General features: G+C 43.3%; 1 pseudogene; it reads right to left on the reverse strand.

The window, feature by feature from the left end:
• Positions 1-20,884: 20,884 nt before the first annotated feature.
• LOC124778379 lies at positions 20,885-21,002 on the reverse strand (annotated as a pseudogene).
• Between the last annotated feature and the right edge of the window lie 1,547 nt (positions 21,003-22,549).

A 22,549-nucleotide genomic window follows, 5' to 3' on the forward strand; every position in this document is an offset into this window, starting at 1 on the left:
GTTGGTGTAGCAATTTTAATGGGCAGTAGTGTAGCTTGTTTCTCCGTCTTTGGAATCAAGTTTATAGGTAAGTTTGTGGTATGTGGTATTAAATGTCTACGCACATGTGACGTAATTGGCGTAGGCCGCCGATTTGCATAAGTGGTGATGGCACCCAAAGCGATCTCATGAGACTTACATCAGGGGAGTTTGGTCGCCTGAGTTCACAATAATGCCCCTCAAACTACCGTAGCACAATTGTCTACAAGACATGGATAATTATCCTTCTGAAAGATGACATCACCGCTGGCCGGAGTGGCCGAGCGGTTCTAGGCGCTACAGTCTGGAACCGCGCGACCGCTACGGTTGCAAGTTCGAATCCTGCCTCGGGAATGGACGTATGTGATGCACTTAGGTTAGTTAGGTTTAAGTAGTTCTAAGTTCTAGGGGACTGATGGCCTCAGTAGTTGATCCCCTTAGTGCTCAGAGCCATTTGAACCATTTTTGATGACATTGCCGTTGGGGAAGACATCTAGCATGAAGGGATGCAAGTGGTTCCAGCTGTCACTGTGTCTTCAATTAATACCACAGGTCTCATGCAAGCACAGGAGAAAGTTCCTCATAGCGTAATACTGCTCCCACCAGCCTGTGTCCGTGGCGCGCTCCACCTTTCGGGCCGCCGTTCACCTCGATGACGGCTTTAGTGGAGAGACCATCGACCTAGTGTAGCAAAAACGTGATGCACTCGAAGAGCCGACACGTTTACACTGATCAACCGTCGAATCCTGATGGTGCCGTGCCCACTGCAGTCGTAATTGGCGATGTCGTTGGATCAATATGTGAACACATAGGCGTGGTCTGCTGCGGAGATCGATGTTCAACAATGTATGGTGGACGGTTTAAACATCCCCTTTGAAGAATTAATGAATTACTGTGCTGATAAACCTCTTACGTTATTTGATTTTCAAACAGCTGAGCAAAACTGAACGTACTCAGACATTACTCTCTTTACTTATCGTGATCAACACTAAACTGACACACAATATTTTTAGCGCAACGCAATCTGACTTTCAAAAATCCCTACAAAATAATGGCCCTGACTAACAATAACCTATACCTTTCATGAATCACTTACCTCATAAAAATCTTCGTTACTCGAACTACTGCAATACAGCGAGCGCCAGTCCCGCAGGTAAATAAAAGATTCTAACTACTGAAGGCACTAACTACTGATAGGCATAGTTAGCAAATGAAAGATTTTGATAGAGAACAAACAATGTATTTACCTTAATAGTGTTGAAAAATCATAGTATACATAGCAGTTCATGACATCCAGTCTTACAAATTTACTCTTTGTGGCGTACAAACGTCCAGGTCGTCCGCTCTTAAAATTCTGCCATCTGTCTCCTCACATCCACCACTGCTGGCGGCTCACCTCCAACTGCGCAACGCTACGCGCTGTTCACATCCAACTGCCCAACACTACAATAGCGAATATTCCAACAATGCAAATCAGCCACAGAATGCACACAGCACAGTCAGTGATTCTCATACAGAGCGCTACGTGGCGTTACCAACATAAAAACCTAAACAGCCTACTTACACGGTGTGCTGCGAAACTGTTGTGTGTGCATCACATTGTGCTCTTTCGACAGAGATGCCACAGATCACCATCTCTCCTACTTTAGAGAGCAGCCAAGGCTTCGAACCCTACGTTCTGTGAAGAGTCGTGGACGTCCAACCATTCAGCGGTTTTTGGTAGTTTTACTGTCCTTCTACCTCTATCCGTAGTTGCTCACGACAGTAGTACGTGAACCTTCGACCAGCTTCGGGGTTTCCGAGATACTCTTTCACAGGTCTGTGTAATAATAATCTACCCTTTCTCAAAGTCGCTTATCTCAATGGATTTCCTAATTTCCAGCCAGTATTTTCGCTAAGGTGATCCCTGTCCGTGTCTGCTACGCTTGAATACTTCCGTTACGTCACGTGCCCGCAACACCACCAGTTGGCGTCTAGCGTAGCGGTGGGTAGTGGCCATAATGCTTTGGCTTATTAGTGTATGTAGATGTAGATTTATCTATGAAAGTACCGTGGACGATTGTAAAGAAAGTTTTCAATAGACCATCAGAAATTTTCTTCTTGGGTTGCATCTTTTCCTTCTCCAACAGCAGCACAAATTCTTTTGTATTCTGATCGTCTGATCAGCAGTTATACAAATTCACTACTCTGTTATCAATGATTTGTCTCAGAATGCACCTGTCATTATGGATGAATATAAAGTGTAATTGTTGACGACCTACCTACACATGGTTCGTCCTCGATGCTGCAAACGCTTTGCTAACTTATGAATCCACAGAAATTTATTACTTCATAAACTAAGAAATACTTACTATGAATCAGTGCAGAGGTTTGTAGACGAATTCTATCAATGCGCGTTGGCAGTGTAGAGTGTCACGTTGGTCATCCATGCTGGCTTACCTGAAACAACAAGAAATAAAAGTTAGTTACGTATCAGATAACAAAGAGCCAGAGCCCGTATCTAACATATTTAATTTTTATAGTGACGCCATTACTGAGCCACAGTGATTTGTCGATAGTCGAGAAAATTGTCGTCATCGCGTAACAAAATGTTGTGATGCGCTAGTTAAATTACTCGAAAAAAAATAGCGTCAGTATATAAATTATTACAAAGAAATGTATCTGAAGTTTACATATTTCAGTTAATATTTCTATTGATGCTCATCGGTTTGAAGACAGAACTAAATACAGTTTCTAGAAAACAATAAGTTACTATAACACTGAGTCAACAAAAGAATTGTGTATAAAGTGTATGTGTATCGCTGAACATAAATACGAAGTACTTATCAAATAATTGAACCATATATTTATAAAAAGAATGTTTTTATATCGTCATCTGTATTAGTGCCTTTGCATCAGATTTACTGTTTAAGATTTCAGTACAAGCAGAATAGCCAATTGTTCTAAATCCAACAAGCGTGGAAAAGAGCGTAAAACTTTCATGTGTCTCTGTCATTAGATCCGTTGAACATATGTCTAACTGTGATATATGTGTGATCCATAATCTCTCACATGATGCATCTACCTTTATGGATCAGTGTGATGATTGATGTGTCTTCGGTGAGTATGCATACAGGATGGTTTAAATCGGGACAGTCTCATACAGGGTGTTCGGAAATTCCGGTCACAAATTTCTAAGTCTTGTCAAGGGGAGTGAGTAGATAATATTTTGAAATGGATCCCGTGAGTAGTGTGGCTATCTCCATATGAGGACAGTCTGCATTGTTGCCATATTTAGTCAAGATGGCGGTGGTAGATGTGGCAATATCGCACTGATGACGTTACCAGATGACACCATGGGTTTTCCCTGCATCCCCTCCCCCTCGCCTCTCCCCACCCTCCTCCCCTCTACCACATCCACTCCTTCCCCATCTGAGAATTGACAGGAAATGCTCAGTCCATGCTGAGCTGTTGCTGTGACAGGATCGCTTTATTTCATAACTTTTTTGGGATTTGTAAGTGTTATTCTGTTGGAAGAAATTTCCAATACCACTCGAAATTTGCAGGAGAAGCTCAAGGAGGTGCGAGTACTGCACTGTACAACAACTACATGTCTTAATCATGTAAATTCACAGCTACAGAACATGTCTAAAAATAATAATAGCCACAGATACAGACACAATAATATATTGTAAAAAAATGGTAACAAAAACCTCACCTACAAAGATCCAAACAAACTGTAAAAATTGGTAGCAAAAACATCATACTGTGAAAAACAATACGAGAAACATCGCCTAAGCTCCACCAACAAAGACCTTGATAACAGTATGCCAACACTGCGAACATGTTCCACAAATGGAAATACTTGCACCATCTGTTAACAGTTTTGATCAGACGTATGGTGCTAGAAAACACTGTTACTGCACTATACTGAGCGCTGGGACCCTGATAGCTCTGCAAATGTGTAAGCTTCAGCACTGAGTGCTTCATGAGCATATCCACCTACATCCATTCACAGCTGTGTGTCATTCCGTGGAAGTAACTCGCCCTGCACTCACCACCTGAGACTGCACACTTGCTTTATCTGGCAGTGACACGAAGAACTAATGCATTCAACTACACTTGTTATTAATAAAATTTTCTCGGATTTCCAGCTGCGTCAGGTAGTTAAAATCCCACGAGGAAGGTCGTGGGATGTTAACCACCTGACGCGGCTGGAAACCCGAGAAAATTTTATTAATTCATATCGCCGCGAAACCATGCATTCATACATACACTTGCTATGTTTAGAACAATTCACCACTGATGAGTACATAGAATTACAAAAGTATTCCATGGTATACCTGTTACAAATTTTGCTCTTAGCACAGAATAAACCCTTCGTTTTTGTGATACGTCCTTCCGAGAGGCACAGAATACCAGCACGAATTTCTTGCATTTCAACGTAGACGTTTCTCCTTCTCGTGCTGACGTCCTTGAGCGCAAGTGTGTTTAATATTAACGTCTGAGCAGCTTCCTTAAATTGCATTTCGCTTGAAATTTTATCTCGAGGCCGTCCGCCGCAATCTGTGCAGAGTGGGGGCGGCGCGCTGACACCGGATTAAAACGGATTTGAGCCCAGACGGCGTCCGCCCCCGATCTCCGCGCTGTGTACTCGCGCTGCGGCCGGGGGCGGCAAGACATGGGCAGCGTGGAGGCGTGGCTGCTCCTGCTACAAGAGATGTGGTTGTCAACACCAGTGTCCAGGGTTGGCTTCTGGTTGGTATTTCAGTTTATTACTGCCCCCCGGCCACGTCCAAAGTAATTTGCTGTAATAGTCACACTAACGTACCACAGAGGTCTAGGATTTTAACAATAATAACAATTTATTTATTTATTCGGATCAAAATCAAACAGTATAAATAAAAATTTTGTTACCTAGCAGTACTGCAAAACTTACATTTCCCCAAAATAAGCAAACTGTGTGCCCAACAGCAAAATGGCTGGCGGTAGATTACTGACCCTCATGGTAGCACCGACTGAATGACGATCAAAAAATATTCTCGATCACGACTCTACTGTTTTTTTTTTTTGTTTTTTTTTTTATTAGAAAAAAGGCTCAATGCTGTTGCCAATGCGATGGACCAGAACACCGCTTATTTCAAGAACAAATGGGGGAACACTACAGGAATTTCAATCTTGGGATACAAAACGCACCCTAAAAAAAAGATTAGGTTGGTTAATGGTATGGAACAGTGTTCCACTGATTGGTCTTTTTCTTCCCGTCATGCACGGTGGCGGGGCAATTCGGTTCGGTTGGTTACACTAAATTTTACAGCGAAAGCAGCGGATCTTTCTACTCTTGTCGGATGGCATCTCAGGGTCTCATCCTTTCATGTCCAAACATAATAGGCAAAAATGTCGTGCTCAGTTATTCTCGGAGGATGGCAGTGGTGGCATGGTGTCTTCCTTTCAGGACAGGTTCTGCCAACAAAAGCACAAAGCAGGCCTCAGCCTTAGTTCCACAAAACTTATTGGCAGTTGGAACCAGCATATACATGTACAGAAAAAGAGAACAGCAATTTTCCCAATTTTCTCGACAAGAAGGTGATTTAGTGTACTGCTCAGACATTTCCGGTCTGATGAATGAATTTGGTATTGAACATAAAAAGGAAGACTGGAGGTAGTTTATCGATTCATCCAAAACTAGTTTAAAAGCTGTTTTATTACACAATGGTAACATGCGTGCATCTATACTTGTTGGACATTCCGTACATATGAAGGAAAGCTATGAAAACCTAGAAATAGTGTTAAATAAAATAGGCTATTCTGCTCATGGTTGGATGATATGTGGCGGTCTGAAAGTAACATGCATGCTGCTTGGTCGGCAAGGTGGCTTTACCAAATTTCAATGTTTCTTGTGTGAACGCGACAGTAGGGCTAGGGATCAACACTGGTGCAGAAAGAACTGGCCTGTGAGAGATTCTTTGAAACCTGTTGATAAGAACATTCTACTCAAAAACCTTGTAGATTAAAAAAAAAACGACTCCTACCATCTTTACATATGAAGTTAGGCCTAATGAAACAGTTTATAAAGGCTTTGCCTAAAGAAGGACCATGTTTTAAGTATCTCTGCCAAAAGTTCCCACACCTTTCCGAAGTTAAACTAAAAGCAGGTGTCTTTGTCAGACCTGACATAAGAAAATTGATGTTAACTTTGAATCTACATGACCTTAAATGAGAAAGAAGCATGGGTACCATTCAAGCAAGTCGTTACAATATTCTTAGGACATGAAAAAGACCCAGAATATGTTTCTATTATATTAAAGAAGTTTAAAACTTTAGGATGTTTAATGAGCCTGAACGTTCACTTTATGAACTGTCACCTTGATTACTACCAGGACAATATGGGAGATCTTAGTGAGGAGTAAGGAGAGCGTTTTCAACATGACATTAAAGTGATTGAAAAACGCTACCAAGGCCGCTGGAACACCAACATCATGGGGGACTACTGTTGGTCACTTCACCGACAAGTTCAGCAAGCGACTCATCGTAGAAAAAGCTACACAAGAAGCTTCAAAGAAAAAAAGAGAAAGAAAATACAAACCAATTCCAGCTGACAAGTGAAACCTCTATTAACACGTATCATTGTTTTAAGTAGCTTACTGTAAATACAAACCATGCTTATGTTGTAACAAAGTATTTCATTAATTTACCCGTTTACCGTACAGGATAGAATTTTTATACTATATAGTAAAAACCATATTGCTCAAAAACTATGGGTGATACAGAAAAACTAATGCTACATTTGGATTCAGCTCATAAAAATCTATAAACATCAGCTATCAAAGTAAAAAACAATTCAAAAAAAATTTTCGTTAGCCTGTGTAATTTAGTTTGTTGGAAGCTATATGCACCTGCTTACTGCCGATGTGCTTGTCTGTAAGAACGTAGCTGTAGCGAACTGCCGGAAACCTGTGGAGCATTGATAAATGGAACAGGGACTGCAGTTGACGTTTAACGTCAATAAATGCAATATACTGTGCGTAAATAGGCGAATAAAGCTACTACTGTACAATTACTCCAGTGGTGACAAATCGCTGAACACAATAACTACAATAAATTACTTAGGATTAACCATCTAGTGCGACCTAAAGTGGAATGGCCCCATAAAATAAATTTTAGGTAAGGCATATGTAAGGCTTAGATGCACAGAAAAAAGTTTGAGGAAAAGTAATTTATCGACGAAAGACGTGCCTTATAAAACAATTGTTCGGCCAATTCTTGAATATTACTAGTCAGTACTGAATCAGTACCAGGTTGAATTTATAAGAGAGACAGAAGATCCAACGAAGAGCGGCACGTTTCGTTACGGGATCGGTTAGTCAGCACGAGAGCCTTACGGAGACGCTCAAGAGCTCTATTGGCTGACGCTAAAAATGAGGAGCTATGCATCACAGAATTGTTTAGTTTTGAAATTCTGAGAGAGTGCAGTTGTTGCTTGTTACCTAATCTTCAATATTGAGAGTTGTGATCCAGAATTATGTTTGAAATCAATACACTGGTTCGTTTGTCATGTGATTCTAGCTGGGACAGTCCGTATTCCTACCATGAGGGGGCAGTATGTGCAGTCCATAGCAGTTTTATCACCTGTAAACAATGCAGTACTTGTAATTTGTGTCATTACGAGAAATGTCTTACTTCAAGATGGATCTGACAACAATAATGTACAACTAGAGTCTCCGTATAGTCACTCTATTGGAGCAAGGAATGAGACAGGTGGAACGTGGGAGCGAATGTCGGTGTGACAGAAAGTTGTTTTTCTATAATCTGGAACAAGCACGTAGCGACAACACCAGTTGAGGCTCGTCACAGAAATACACGGAAGAAAACAGAAGGTGTTGAGGACCGATAACTGCGTACAACAACAAGGAAAAATCCTCAGTGCAGTGCTACACGTCTATGGTGGCAATTCCAAACAGTCACAGGAGTGCAGGCGACAACACAGACGATGTGAAATAGGCTCCACTAGGCTCCTCCTCTAAATAGGTTCTGACAGGAGGCTCATTTTGTATGGGTACGAAATCACTGTTTTTGGACTAGGCACAAAAGGGACACAACGCTCTTTTCTGATGAGACCCGCATCAGTCTCCACCCTAACTGAATTTTAGACTAGTACCCTTATCAAGGCGGTTCAGTCATGTTCTCTGAAGAAGTCATGTGTGGCCGAAGGACACTCCTTACAGCAATAGAAGTGAGAGTGACTGATGTGAAGTATCGGGACGACATCGTCGTACGCATTGCGGCTCTGTTTGGTGAAAACGTTGGAGCGGGATTCACGTTGATGGACGACAGTCCACGCTCTCATCATCACAATCTTTTGAACACTTTCCAAGTCGAGCGGAGAACCCGTCGGACGGAATAGCCTCCATATTCTCCAGATCTCAGCTGAACTGATGACGACTGGGCCATGCTACAACGAGCGATTTGCAATCGTCCTGTCCCACCAGAGATGTTAACGGGCATAGTAGAGGCTGCTGTGGAGCAATGGGACAATATCCAACGGGCTTATCTGGACAACCTGCTAAGGAGTAGGTCTAACCTCCTTCAAAAGTGTCTCCAATTAAGAGGATGTCCTACTGGTTCATAAGCAATGTGTTATGCATGATGACAGTGAGAAGAAACTGTAGTGTTTGTAGTGGAATATTTTTTATGTTTATCTACTGGAAATCTGTTTGACTTCATTGTTTTTTTATGACTTTACCTGTCGCAACACAATCAGTTTAGGTTTCTATTATATCAAGTATTGAAAATGAAACAATATGCGGCATTTATTTTGACCACTGTATTACTTCCTGCTGGAATCTCTCGTGAAAACGATAAAATCCGAGATATTAAGAGGTAACACGGAGGTATATCGACACCCATTGTTCACTCGCTCCATTCGCGAATGGAACAGTGAAGGGGGGATCAGTCAGTGATGTAAGCTTTCTATAAAATTTTGTCTATAAATGAAAGTAGTGATTTTTAAAAATTTTCCCCTCGTGTCGTGTGTGCTTTAGATACCGTATTCAACTGCTGACTAATACTGACTATGGTTGGCCCTATGCCACACGTGTGAACAGTGTTGTGGGGCCAGACTTTAAACTTAGTGAAATACATAATCAGAAATAATGAAAACTAACTAATTAAACGCCAGAAGTAACTGATTGTGCAGTCAATGAAAACCATTGCCGGCGTTGCGGCCGAGCGATTCTAGGTGTTTCAGTCCTAAACCGCGCTGCTGCTACGGTCGCAGGTTCGAATCCTGCATCGGGTATGGATGTGTGTGATGTCTTTAGATTAGTTAGGTTTCAGTAGTTGTTAGGGGACTGATGACCTCAGATGTTAAGTCCCATAGTGCTTAGAGCCATTGAACCATTTGAAAACTATTTAAATTAAACTCAGTACCGAAGTACTTTATGAAAGTCGTCTGACATGATGCACTATTTCTCACTTGAAATGTGCACAAAAATAAAATACTGCTCTACTGTTTGAAATTACCTACATTTTTCACTGTAAATTAAACTGCTTGACTAGCACAACACTTGATAATTCTGACTATGAACTAGAACGTTAAAAATGCTTTCCTTGGATAATGTGGTAAGTTTACACTGTTCATTTTCCACAGTTTTGCACCAATTTTCCGCGTTCGACTTACAAAATTCATAACCTAACATTAAACCTTTTCCTGACCGGAATATGCACTTCACCTCATTCAGGAGAAGAAATAAAACATGTATTAAGACAAATTACACCTGACGAAGGACCCACATCATGTAGCTAATAAAACACGAAAAAATTGTGACTGAAGGCGTTGTTTAATTCATACCTCCAATGACTATGCCCTGTTTCCTCATTAGAGTGCAAAACGATATCTGCCCTGAAATAAAAGTAAATTACCTCATGAGCAGCAAGCCGTTTAGTGTCTGGTGTTCTGACGTTCTCGAAAGCAAATAGAAAAAAAACACTAAGGCCGCTCACTACAAAATTTTTTGTTTGTTTGTCAGGAACAGTCTTTGGCTACGTGTAGCGTAAGGTGCAATGCATACACGAAATCCAAACTGTATCTGCATTAACAATGATGGAGGAGGGTTTTACTTTAAAGAATGTCGTTCTTGTAAAATTAAGCTCTGATTATCGTCAAAAAGGACTGTACAACATAAGAAGATCCTAACAGCTACGAAATTCTCTCAATACAAAAATTGCAGACATTACAATCAATTGGGTTACTTGTGGTATAAAGAAAACAAAGAGATCAAATTGACACTAACCATGAATGTTATTATAGTTACCTGAGAGACGAAGATTTCCTTCAATTTACAGTTCTGGCAGACAAACATTTCGTTCTTGCGCATACATTAGTTACCTTGAAAAATTTCTCCAAAAATTTTTTTCGTCAATAGAGTCAATAACACACATTTCCAAACAATTTTTCATCTCCACAATAAAGTATTCCAGATAATTTCTTTCAGATTCACAAATATCGAAACTCCTTCTCGAAAACCTCAATAGCTCGTTACTACGCCTCAAATAAGAACGCCCAGCGTTACACAACTGCCAGCAGAGCAAGCGAACCATAGATTACATTAAACACAGTCAGGGATCTTATTTACTACTCGTGCAGCGCGATCAATCGCCTTTGTCTCAATACAGTAAAGATGAATTATTTGCAATGGCAAAAAACGTATGAAAACCTTACAGTGGTACCAGACGTTCCCTCTGACACACACTGTAATGTGGCTCTCGGAGTATAGATGTAGATGTAGAACAACCTGTGATATTTTGTTGGTTTAGTTTGAGATCACCCCTTATGTTCACAATCGATTTTACTGTCTTATTAGACAGATACGCAATTAGAAGAACCTCAATTTAAAACACCGCTAAGTTATTCCTTAACGTCGGATTGACAGAAACGACAATCTTGAAAGATTCGTAGCTGAAAAACGCAGTCTGTTGCTTGACGCGGTGCTATAACGAAAGCTCCCTAGGAGCATCATAATCTTGAGAAATATGCGCACATTCTTCCGGCGCCAAAGTTTCCCCCGGGCTCTAAGGAGCAGCCCGGCAGCGGCCGCGGAGTACGGATCAAGAGGGCAAGGAAAGAGTTTTAGAGTCCCATCTCCATTTCTGCGGACGGCGTGGGCGGACGTGGCGGTGTGTGCAGATGAGATCGGCCGCTCGGCTCCGCAGCCCCCAGACCCGCACCGGCCGGAAGGAATAAGGAAGCGCCCGCAACAATGGCCGCCGCCCAATATGGCGGGCTTAGGGGCGCGCGCCGCGCCGTCCGGCAAGTAATAAAAGTTTTACTCCGGCCGCGCGCCGCTTCCATAACACTCAAAATTCCCGGCAGGCGCTGCGCGGCGCGTGGGGCGTGTAAGATACGGCGTAAACCATTGCGCCGGCCCGAGGTTTACGTCGTCGGTTGGACGACAGCCGAGCCGTCCAGTTGCCTCCATCACCTGGACCACGAGGACGGGCACTGGCCAGCCACACTTAGCTCGCTCCAATACTTTTCAACTGCCGTTCTAACACTATTGCAATAATCTATATTAATTCATGGCTCCGTCATCCATCCTCAGTTGCTGACTGCCGATATAACAGATTCCAAGGCAACAAAAATTTCATTTTCAGTATTTCATGTAATTATCGACCGAATTTAAAAATATAGAATGGTGTCGCAATCAACTCGTTAAGAGAATGAGATTTCCACTCTGCAGCGGAGTGTGCGTTGATATGAAACTTCCTGGCAGATTAAAACTGTGTGCCGGACCGAGACTCGAACTCGTTTGGTCTAGGCGGACGTCATAAGACATCCGTTCAAGTTGATCGTTGATTCCTTTACTAAGTTTTTTTTTTTATTACAGAGGGCGAGCTACCGTGTCGGCGACCATCTGAGCTATCCAAGCATGACTCATGCCCTGTCCTCACAGCTTTACTTCCGCCAGTACCTCGTCACCCACCTTTCAAACTTTACAGACGCTCTCTTGCGAACCTTGTAGAAATAGTAAAGCTGTGAGGACGGAGCCTGAGTCGTGCCTGGATAGCTCAAATGGTAGAGCACTTGCCCGCGGAAGGCAAACGTCCCGAGTCTCGGTCCGGCATACAGTTTTAATCTGCCAGGAAGTTTCAACTCGTTAACAGGTACACACTGAGGTGACGAAAGTCATAGCATACCTTTTAATTTTGTGTCGGACGTCCTTTTTCCCGGTGTAGTGGAGCATGCCGACGTGTAATGGACTGAACAAGTCGCTCGAAATCCCCTGCAGAAATATTGAGCCATGCTGCCTCTATAGCTGACCATAACTGCCAAAATGTGGCCGGCACAGGTTTTTGTGCGCGAAATGACCTCTCGATTATGTCCCATAAACGTTCGATGCTATTCATGTGGGCCACGTGGGTAGCCAACTCATTCGCTCGAGGTGTCTAGAATGTTCTTCAAACCAACGGCGAAAAATTGTGGCCCAGTGACTTGGCGCATTGTCATCAATAAATATTCCATAGTTGTTTGGGAACATAAAGTCCATGAATAGCTGCGAATGGTCTTGGATGGTTCAAATGGCTCTGGGCACTATGGGACTTAACTGCTGTGGTCATCAGTCCCTTAGAACTTAGAACCATAGCGGTCGCGCGGTTCCAGACAGTAGCGCCTAGAACCACTCGACCACTCCGGCCGGCGCGAATGGTCTCCAAGTAGCCTAACACACTAACTGTTTCCAGTCAATTATTGGTTCAGTTTGAGGAGAGGACCCAGTCCATTCCAAGTAAACACAGACCACACCATTATGGAGACACCACCACCCTGTACTGTACTTCGTCGATAACTTGGTTCCATGGTTTCCTAGTTTCTGCGGCATACTCGAACCCTACCATCAGCTCTTACCAACTGAAATCGGGAATCATCTGACCAGAGCACGGTTTTCCAGGTGTCTAGGGTCCAACTGATATGGTCACGAGCCCTAGAGAAGCACTGCAGGTGAAGTCGTGCTGTTAGCAAAGCTATTCTCACTGGTCATCTGTCGCCATAACCCACCGACGTCAGATTTCTCTGCACTGTCCTAACCGATTCGTCTCACGTTGATTTCTGCGGCTATTTCAAGCGTTGTTGCTTGTCTGTTAGCACTGACAACTCTACGCAAACGCCACTGCTCTCGGTCGTTAAATGGAGGCCGGCCATTGTGTAGTCTGTGGCCAGAGGTTATGCCTGAAATTTGGTATTCTCAGCACGTTCTTGTCACTCTGGATCTCGGAATATTGAATTCCTAACGATATCCGAAATGAAATGCTCCATGCTTCTAGCTCCAACTACAATTCCGCGTTCAAAGTCTGGCCGTAATCACCAATCAACCTAATCACATGAGTATCCTGAGTGCAAATGACAGCTCGGCCACTGCACTACCCTTTTATATCTTGTGTATGCTATACTACCGCCACCTGCATACGTGCATAAAGCTACCACACCACTCTGTCACCTCACTGTAATCGTAAGTTAAACGTTTAATTGTAATAAGACAAGTACGAGGGGAGTTCAGTAAGTGATGCAACACTTTTCTTCTGTGTGAAAGTTGGTTTTATTCAGGATTCCAACAAACGATATTATTCCCCAATCTTTTGTCTACAAAATCCTTTTTTTTTTCGACATCATTTTTGTGATGATGAACACGCTGTAGCCGTTTCTTCAATTTCCTGAGGGTAACACAATACACTTTGGAGTTGATCGTTGCACCACAATGACGAACATCAAACAGAATAATCCCTTCAGAGACCCAGATGATAGTCGTCATGACTTTACTGGCTGAAAGTGCGGCTTTGAACTTTTTCTTTGGAGGAGGGGTGGCGTAGCGCCACTCAGTGGATTTCCGTTTTGTTTCTGGTTCGAAGTGATGAGGCCATGTTTCATCACCTGTGACGATGTTCGACAAGAGAAGGTCACTGTCAGCCTCGTAAAGTGCAAGTAGTTCCGCACAGATGGTCTTTTGTTGTTCTTTATGGTCCTCTGGGAGCCGGCGAGAAACGCAGTGGGCATACAACTCTGAGTATTCCATGTGGTGGACAACAGAGACGTCCAGATGTGCAGCGAGGTTTTTGACTGATCCGTTGATCACCTCGAATGAAAGAGCTCGCAGGTTCCAACATTGCAAGAATCACAGCTGTGTGCTTCTGTCCAGCACACGGGAGATTGGACAGGTCTCCGCGACATTGTTGCTGTAATGACAGACGCCTTGCCCAACGACTCATCGTGCTTTTGTTTACTGCCAGAACTTTGTCGACATTCTGCAAGCACCTATGAATATCTGCGACGCTCTGGTTTTACGCGGAAAGAAACTCAATGACAGCTCTGTGGTTGGATTGCATCTCTGCGCAAACCACGGTGAGTTGCGCAGCAGAGAGAAGTTAGCATAGTACCACGTGTTACGCTTTCTTGCCATTGCACTCACCCAGTCGACGATAATTCTGTCTGGTGTAAAAGGTTGGCGAGATCGAGCGAACAGCACTAATTCGGCCCTGTTCGGTTCGCATACGCTGGTGCTCGCTGGTGTTCCGCTGGTTGTCTGTATTTCGCTTTTGTTGCTGATGCGACTTGCGTGGCGGTGACGTGGTGCGAAGAGAATGTAATGTATGTGATGGACGAATTTGAGACACCATCGGTCCTTGTGGGATTCAAACAATCAACAGTACGACTGCTGTAGTAAAAGAAATATAAACGTAAGCTCCGTCCGTAGCATCTGGCAGGCCGATCACTACAGACCGACCGCCGCGTCATCCTCTGGTAAAGGCGTCATTGTATGCGGTATGGAGGGCGTATGGTCAGCACATCGGTCTCCCCGCCACTGCCAATTTTCGTGACCTGGAGCCGCTACTACATAGTCACGTAGCTCCTCAGTTTGTACCCCGATGCTGTGTGAACGCCAATACAGCCCTCCAGCCAAGGGAAAACCCCCCAGCAGTGCCAGGAATCGAACCCGGTGCAGTAAGTAGTCGGTCGCACTAGCCATTCTGTTACGGAGGCAATGTATGACTAGTAGAAAATTCTCAAAGTTCTCAAAGGTGGGGATACGTGAAAAACGATAACTTTATTACGTGTCTCCATCAGGCGGGATCGAAGTGAATAAGAAAAAGCTTTGTATTTATTTTCATTAAAAAGGAACAGAACAATAGATTTACTTGAAAGAAAGCATGTACGATTTTTTATCTGTTATGCTGATTAATAATAAACATACAGGGTGGTCAGAAGAGTCTGAAAACGTTGTAAGGGTATTGGAGGGGAGGTTGCACTGAGAAAAAAACTGTTAAGAAAAACTATTCGATACGTTCGAGCCAAGTGTTGGCTGATCAGCTCCACACCGTGTTAACGTTTCCTCCGCAGCGATGATGCTGTGCTCCAAGACGACAGGGCTCCCTATTCACACAGCTCACATTACCCAAGACTGCTTCTATGAGCCCTGGCCCCTCACTGATCCTCTGTGCTCTCCTTTGAGAGAAGGGCGCGCGATCGCTATCCAACTCCATCGTCGTTACCTGAAATTACCACTATTAGCACGCAGAATGGCACAGGAGTCCCTTGAAGACCATGCAGGACATGTGTTTATCCATTTCGATCTGACTGGAAGCAGTTTAGAATGCCAACGGGTTTTTAAACGCCGTGTTAGGCATAGTGACGTGTATTTGGTGTTTTCATACTTTTGTCCAACCCTACAGATTGTTACACCCAGTCTGAGGTTACAATTAATATATTCTACCAGGACATAAAAAAATGTTAGAAATATGGAACAATGTATTGTAACATGTAAAACTGTAAAATGTAGGACCTGCTTTTTAAAAAGGCAACAAGTCTTTCATTATAAAATAAATGAAATGAAATGTCAACCAGAAAGGGTAGCGGGCTGTTTGAGTAACGATCCACTGCAGATTCAGGGACTTTGCAGCAAATACCGGGAGAGTGGCTATGGGACAAAGGGCGTCCCAATTAGCAATACCGGGGAGGGTATTGGCACTTTCAGGATTTGTCTTACAATCAAGGGAAGCCTCCCGAAAACGTTAGTTAGAGCCATGGGATAGGAACTTTTATTGTTTCTACTGTAATCAGCAGGCAGGAGCAACCTTTCGTGACCCGCGGGCCTGATTCACATACAGGATGCGGCGTTTAGATCCGGACAAATTTTGATTTTAATTTCCGCAACATCGTATTTCCGCCGGAGGTCGCGACTGGCGTTCTTGAAAGCCATCGGCATCTTTTAAACAGTCAGAACCTGAAAATGGTCGAGATGTTACGGACAAATGCGAAGTACAATCGAAGAGCCGCGATTATCGAAGATCTTCACGCTGGCCGTTCGTCCACTGAAATAGTTCGATTCCTCGGGTACCCGAGATCAACTGTTTACAATATTTTGGCCCAGTATAATGCTTCGGAGAAGTCTGGGGTTCACGTCCTAGGTGTTGTGTCCAGTGAGGGTATATCATGCCGCCACATTTCTTTGAAAATGGAAAAACTGTCACAAAAGAACATTATATGCAAGTTTTGATGAATGAAGTGAAACGGTGGATGGTAACTGTGGCCTGGGGTAGACAACATGTCTTTCAACAGGACCGTGCACCAGCTTATACGAGCCATTTAGTCCAAAACTGGCCCTCGGATAACGTTGACATGTTCTGGTCACAAGAGTTCCGGCCCCCGAATAACCCTAATTTGAAACCCGTCGACTTTTATGTTTGGACCGTACTCGAAAGAGTTATCAATAAGACGAGACACCCCAATGTCACATATGTACGAACCGATATGGACAGCGCTGTTTTACAGAGTGCCTGCCATCGCTTCAGGACAACATTGGAGGCGAACATTGGGGCTGAAGGGTGTTACATCGAGTAATGTTACTCTTGAAAGATATGAGGCTACCACTAATGCACCATCAGCAGCCTGTGAACGACCCGTTATAAGCCGGTCAGGACGACATGTCCGTTTCAACAGAAAGTACCGTTGTCACTAAGGGTGGTGAAGTGCAGTGTTACGTGCAGTGTAATGCTGTGTGCGAGTGATTGCCATTTGTAATTATCATCTCTGGCGCAGTCTCTGACTTATATTTTCCCTCATTTGCTTTTATGCTGTTCTGTTGTTTAATTTTCTGGTAAAGGAGTCGTATGAGTTACGGTGTGTTTTTATGTTGCAATTAAGTAAATACAACTAGTCCCGCAGCAGATACCAGCGCTTATGTGTCAAAGGACTTTCATTTTCATTTTGTTTTAATAAATTTGCTTTTTTAAAAAAAGTTTCATTTATCCGGATTTAAGCGCCTCACACTTCTCACCTGACGCGACTGCAGCGCTCCTACCGCTTAAAGCTATAACCATGGAATATAGCGTTTCTTACGTTAATGTTAAATATGGTAACACACTGACATGACTGGTAGCCCTTTTCCACATACCACACTATCGAAGTATGCCTCAAAAAACGTGTTTTTAGCAGTACATTCGTTTTGTGTTCACCTGGAAAGCAGTAGATCTGATACCACTCGAAGAAAGAGAAAAACTGAAATACGCCGACATCGCACGAATCTAAAGTCCAATCCACACAGAAATGTTGTGGCGCGGACCCCTGGCGGCGGCGAGTGAGAGACCTGCGCGGACGGGACATCAGTACTTTACAATGAAGTGGCGCAGTCCGAGAGACAAGGGAGGGTCGTACTAAAAGGAGATCAGAATTTGTCGTCTCCATCATACAAAGATATTGATGCACTGGATCTTTTGTAACTCGAACATGCCGTGCAACGATGGAGATACTGGGTACAGCCGTTATGGTTGAAAAAATGGAAAAAAGTGGCATACTCGACGTAATGAAAGAGCTGATTATGTTTCCCAAACGTTCCCACCATTTTTACAGAATGTCTCAAAAGTGTTTCTATATTGCTTTATACAAACTGAAGGATAGCATTCAAAGGACAGCAATGAAACTGCAATGTACTGATTATAATTTCTAATATATAAGAAACTATCAGCCCCGATTGCGGTAATGAAACCAACCTTTACCTAGGCTTCAGACCAAGTAATTGAGCCTTCTTCAGAAGATAAACCTGATTCTATAATATGTCTACGAGGGCATGGTCCAGAAATAAGACTTAACTTAAAACCTATGTACCGCATCTTTAAAATGTGACTACGCCTATTCAGGCTGTTTTAGCTTTATTTCTAGACCATGCCCTCTTAGACATGTTACAGAATCAGGTTTATCTTCTGAAGAAGCCTCAATTACTTGGTCTGAAACCTAGGTAAAGGTTGGTTTCATTATCGCAATCGAGGCTGGTAGTTTTTTTATATATTAGATTATCACGATTGCTGACTGGGCTGCAATGCTGAAAGTACTATAATTTCGAAGCTTCATACGATTTTCGTTTGAACGTAAGACTTAACGTTGCATATTTTATGAGAGACGTCCAAAATACCGGAACACTTTTCCAAAATCTGATCATTCGTAAGTATTTCACTGCTGTAGACTAGAAATTGCTCGTTACAGGGCATCGTTTCCCACCATGTGATAGAGACTTTATCCTTCTAGACTATCCTTTCAGCCAGAAATCTGGATTCCAATTATTGCCAACGCCAAGACAACGGATTCCTTCTGTGCAACATGGAACCAGAGTATTTCAAGGATCTTAGAGCGCTAGATCACAGGTTGCACAGAGGATCATTCAAAATATCTGAGTATGTCTGGCTACTCATTTCATCTGACAAGCCTACCGCACTAAGAGGAAAAGAAGGTCGTTGCGGAATCCTGCCCACCCGTGTATTATAGGGTCCCTAGGAAGCTGCTTTCTTGGCTAGCTAGACAACATACAAGCAAATCATATTAATGGAGTTTATTACAGTAATTGAATTGACAATACTTAACTTAGCGGAGTTACAACGGTGTCGCAAGCAATTGGCGACATGCAAACAGTGTCCTTCGCTACATACAATTTCCATGGAAGCTAACCAAACAAGTTCATAAGTCACTGCTATGGTTAGTATCACTGCTCATCTTCTAGTCCGGCTCTTCTAGTGCCTCTCTTCTAGTGCGGCCGAGACTAGGCGTCGCGTCGCTTTTATTCTCTTCGTGTAGAGGCCGCTCCTGTCGTGGTGACGTCCTAGTCAGCGTGCTGTTGGCTGACGTCAGTCCACAGCCCTCTCTACTCTATCGTTCTTGATCTTCATGCCGGCGTGTGTCGTTACGCCGGAACAGTCATCACATCGAGCAACCGTGGATTTGTCAAAGCATTGCAGAGAAGGCGAGAACTGCTAGGAAAAGAAATACGATTACAGTTTTCTGGGATGAGAAGTTCCGCCTGAGTTCTTAACAAGCACGGAGACAACAACAAGAACTGCACCACAAGATGATTATTACAGTTTTCCCCATACTGTGTGATACAATTCTGCCATTTAAAATGATAAGATGAAAGCTGTACTTGACTTATCACATTATATCCCAACTGAGAAACGAAATTTGTATGAGCAATACCAAGTAAATAGAGGATTGGCGAAACCCATTGACTGAGGACAGAAAACGTAATGTTGACTGTACAATGTAATTGCAACAGGAATCGTGTTAACTTTTCCCGTATCTCCTGCTGCTGGCTGTCCAGATTTACATTCCAGTAAACAGTTTTTGACCTATGTTGGTGCATTTTCTGGAAATAAGGTTTCTATATCTGTAATAAAGAACCAGAGTGTTTAGTAGCAAAACGTTCGCCACTGAACAGAGTCAACGTTGTTCGTCCAAGAAAATAAAGAAAATGATGCTATTTTTTTCGAAGATAAATAATTGAGTAATAACTGTTGCAAAAATCTGCAAATTGGTGTTTTACTCCACTGTCTGCATCAAGAAAGCCCAAACATGTATGTACGAATTAGGTGAGCGAATAGATAACAATGAAATATCCAGAACACCGAATGCTTTAGTTACATCGATAGCAAAATTCCATTTCTCATCCGTTGCTTGCTGGAAAACACGCCATTTGTTTGACAATACAAACACGAAAATAGTTACTGAATGTTTCGTGAATGAAACTGTTAGAGTAGACACAAAAAATTTACGTGTGCAGAATATATCGAAATCTGCCGCTGGATTTGCGGTTGTCTACCTCGAGGTTTAAAATTTAAATAGCTCTTAATGCAATCTTAACTTAAAATGTGATTGTAACCGACTTCCTAAACCACATACGAAAGGAAAACACGAATCACAAATCCGCTTAGCGAGCGGCCATCACGTTGAGTGTTACGCGTCGTTGCCCTCGGGGCCTAACGTCAAAATATATCTCTTATTTACTCGGGACTGGAAAGAGGTATCGCTCTCCTTCTACCGTCAAAAACAATTTCGGTATGTTAGCCATATTTCGTACGCAGCAACCATGAACTTGTCAGCCACTATATTCTTCACTGCAAACTTTCCAAAATATGCCCAGTGGTTTACTTGTTTCCTAAGTAGCACGGTAACTATACGCAATAAAGAGAATAAAACAAGCTGTAATGTCAGACTACAAGCTTTAAATTTTTTTTGCCAAATAGTTTCCTCAAAATCGAATGAGAAAGACTGTATAACGGAGAATACGCGTGACTCCCAAAACAATGGTTTTTAATTATTTACGCGTAAAAGTTTCACTGAGAAACTATCCGTAGAGATGGATGTAGCTTTGCATCTTCTCTATAAAAAAAAAAAAAAAAAAAAGCACCGGTACCATCCGACCGCCGTGTCATCCTCAGTGGAGGATGCGGAGATGCGGAGAGGAGGGGCGTGGGGTCAGGACATCGCTCTCCCAGATGATGGTATTCTTGACCGAAGCCGCTACTAATCAGTCAAGTAGCTCCTCGATTGGCATCACGAGGTTGAGTGCACCCCGAAAAATGGCAACAGCGCATGGCGGCCTGAATGGTCACCCATCCAAGTGCCGACCACGCCCGACAGCGCTTAACTTTGGTGATCTCACGGGAACCGGCGTATCCACTGCGGCAAGGCCATTGCCCTTACTTCTTCTACATAAAGAATTTTTCTTTTTTCGCGCATCGGATGACTTCAAATTAATGAAAACAGTAGCGCGCCACTTGGAAGTCTCCGCCACCAGTCCCTTCGGTGCGCCACCCGTCGCGCCAAAAGGACGTGGCGCGGACCATCAAGCGGCTTGATCCCGCTACGTTATCTCTGTGTGAATTGCTCCATTTGTTGGCGTGGAGGTGTGTCCGCCTTGGTAGCTGCGCGGTCAGTGTGGCACATTGCTAACCGAAGGTGCCCGGATTCGACTCTCGGCCACATTCGATTATTTTGTCTGCTCGGGGACTGTGTTTTGTGTTGTCCTTGCGTTCGTATCGTCCTAACTAGCACTCCACCATTGAGATTGCCGTATGGACACGTCCCGAAAGCCAGTTTAAAATGCATGGAAGTGGCGCGAAACAGCTCCATGTCTGCTTCAGACGTCCGCGCCATACTATTTCCGTGTGCACTGGGCCTAACAATGCGGACGTTATGAACTCACCGAAAAGCCAACACGAACGAATATTATCATACACAAGAATTTACGCGTTAATCGACAATAGATAATTAGTTTGTACACCAAGTTACGGCCCCTGCTGCCGCTGTCGAAGTCTGCACATTTCACGATCAGTCGGTAATCTTCGTGCCATTGTCGCCTACTAGCAACGTTTGAGATCTATCTGTGTGTAGTACAGACGTAGGCAGTAAACAGTAAACAGCACGACTGTATCGTCGGCACAGATCCAGAGGCGAAAATACTTGTCCCCACAGCATTTCAAGGTAGTGGTCTGTTTGCCCCACTGCCTCGCCGCGCGATCTAGGGGGGGGGGGGGGGGTCTTGTCACAGTCCGCGCGGCTTCCCCCCCCCCCCCCCTCGGAAGTTCGAGTGTGTGTGTGTGTGTGTGTGTGTGTGTGTGTGTGTGTGTCGTCCTTAGCATAAGTTATTTTGAGATTAAATAGTGTGTAAGCTTAGGGACCGATGACATCAGCAGTTTGGTCCCATAAGACCTTGCCACAAATTTTCAATTTTTTTTTATTCCCCCACTCTCTGCACGAAAATTAGCACATGGGCCGTAACTTCGTGCTCAGAATAGAAACTTGTTTCTCTTTGTCACGGGACGGAGCCTTGTGTATATGTACGTATGGGGCCAGAGTAGGTGTGGGTGTATACTTTCATATGTACACCGTGTAAAGTCGATATGCTCGAAATGTGAGATGTAGGTACCTATCACTCTTGCGTGGTTTTTCCTTTTTTTTTCTTTTTTTTTCAAGTATGTAGTTACTTCCAAGGTCAGGCACTCTAGTGCTCTGCCAGGACTTTTTTCGGTTGTGGATTGTGGATTTTAAGGTTAACATTATTTGTTACTTTCGCTTTCAAGGAGAGCGGTTGATTTGGTGACGTGTTTCAACTTTTGGTCTCGTCTCTTCCAGTTAAACTTAAATTTTTATAATTATAAACAGTAAACAGAATAATACGAAACTTACTTTGCGAGAACCAAAAAATTCTTCCTTACCGTTCCTGAACGTGTGAGATTTTTGCAC

Source organism: Schistocerca piceifrons, chromosome 2 (genome assembly GCF_021461385.2).
Source record: "Schistocerca piceifrons isolate TAMUIC-IGC-003096 chromosome 2, iqSchPice1.1, whole genome shotgun sequence".
Lineage (NCBI taxonomy): Eukaryota > Metazoa > Arthropoda > Insecta > Orthoptera > Acrididae > Schistocerca > Schistocerca piceifrons.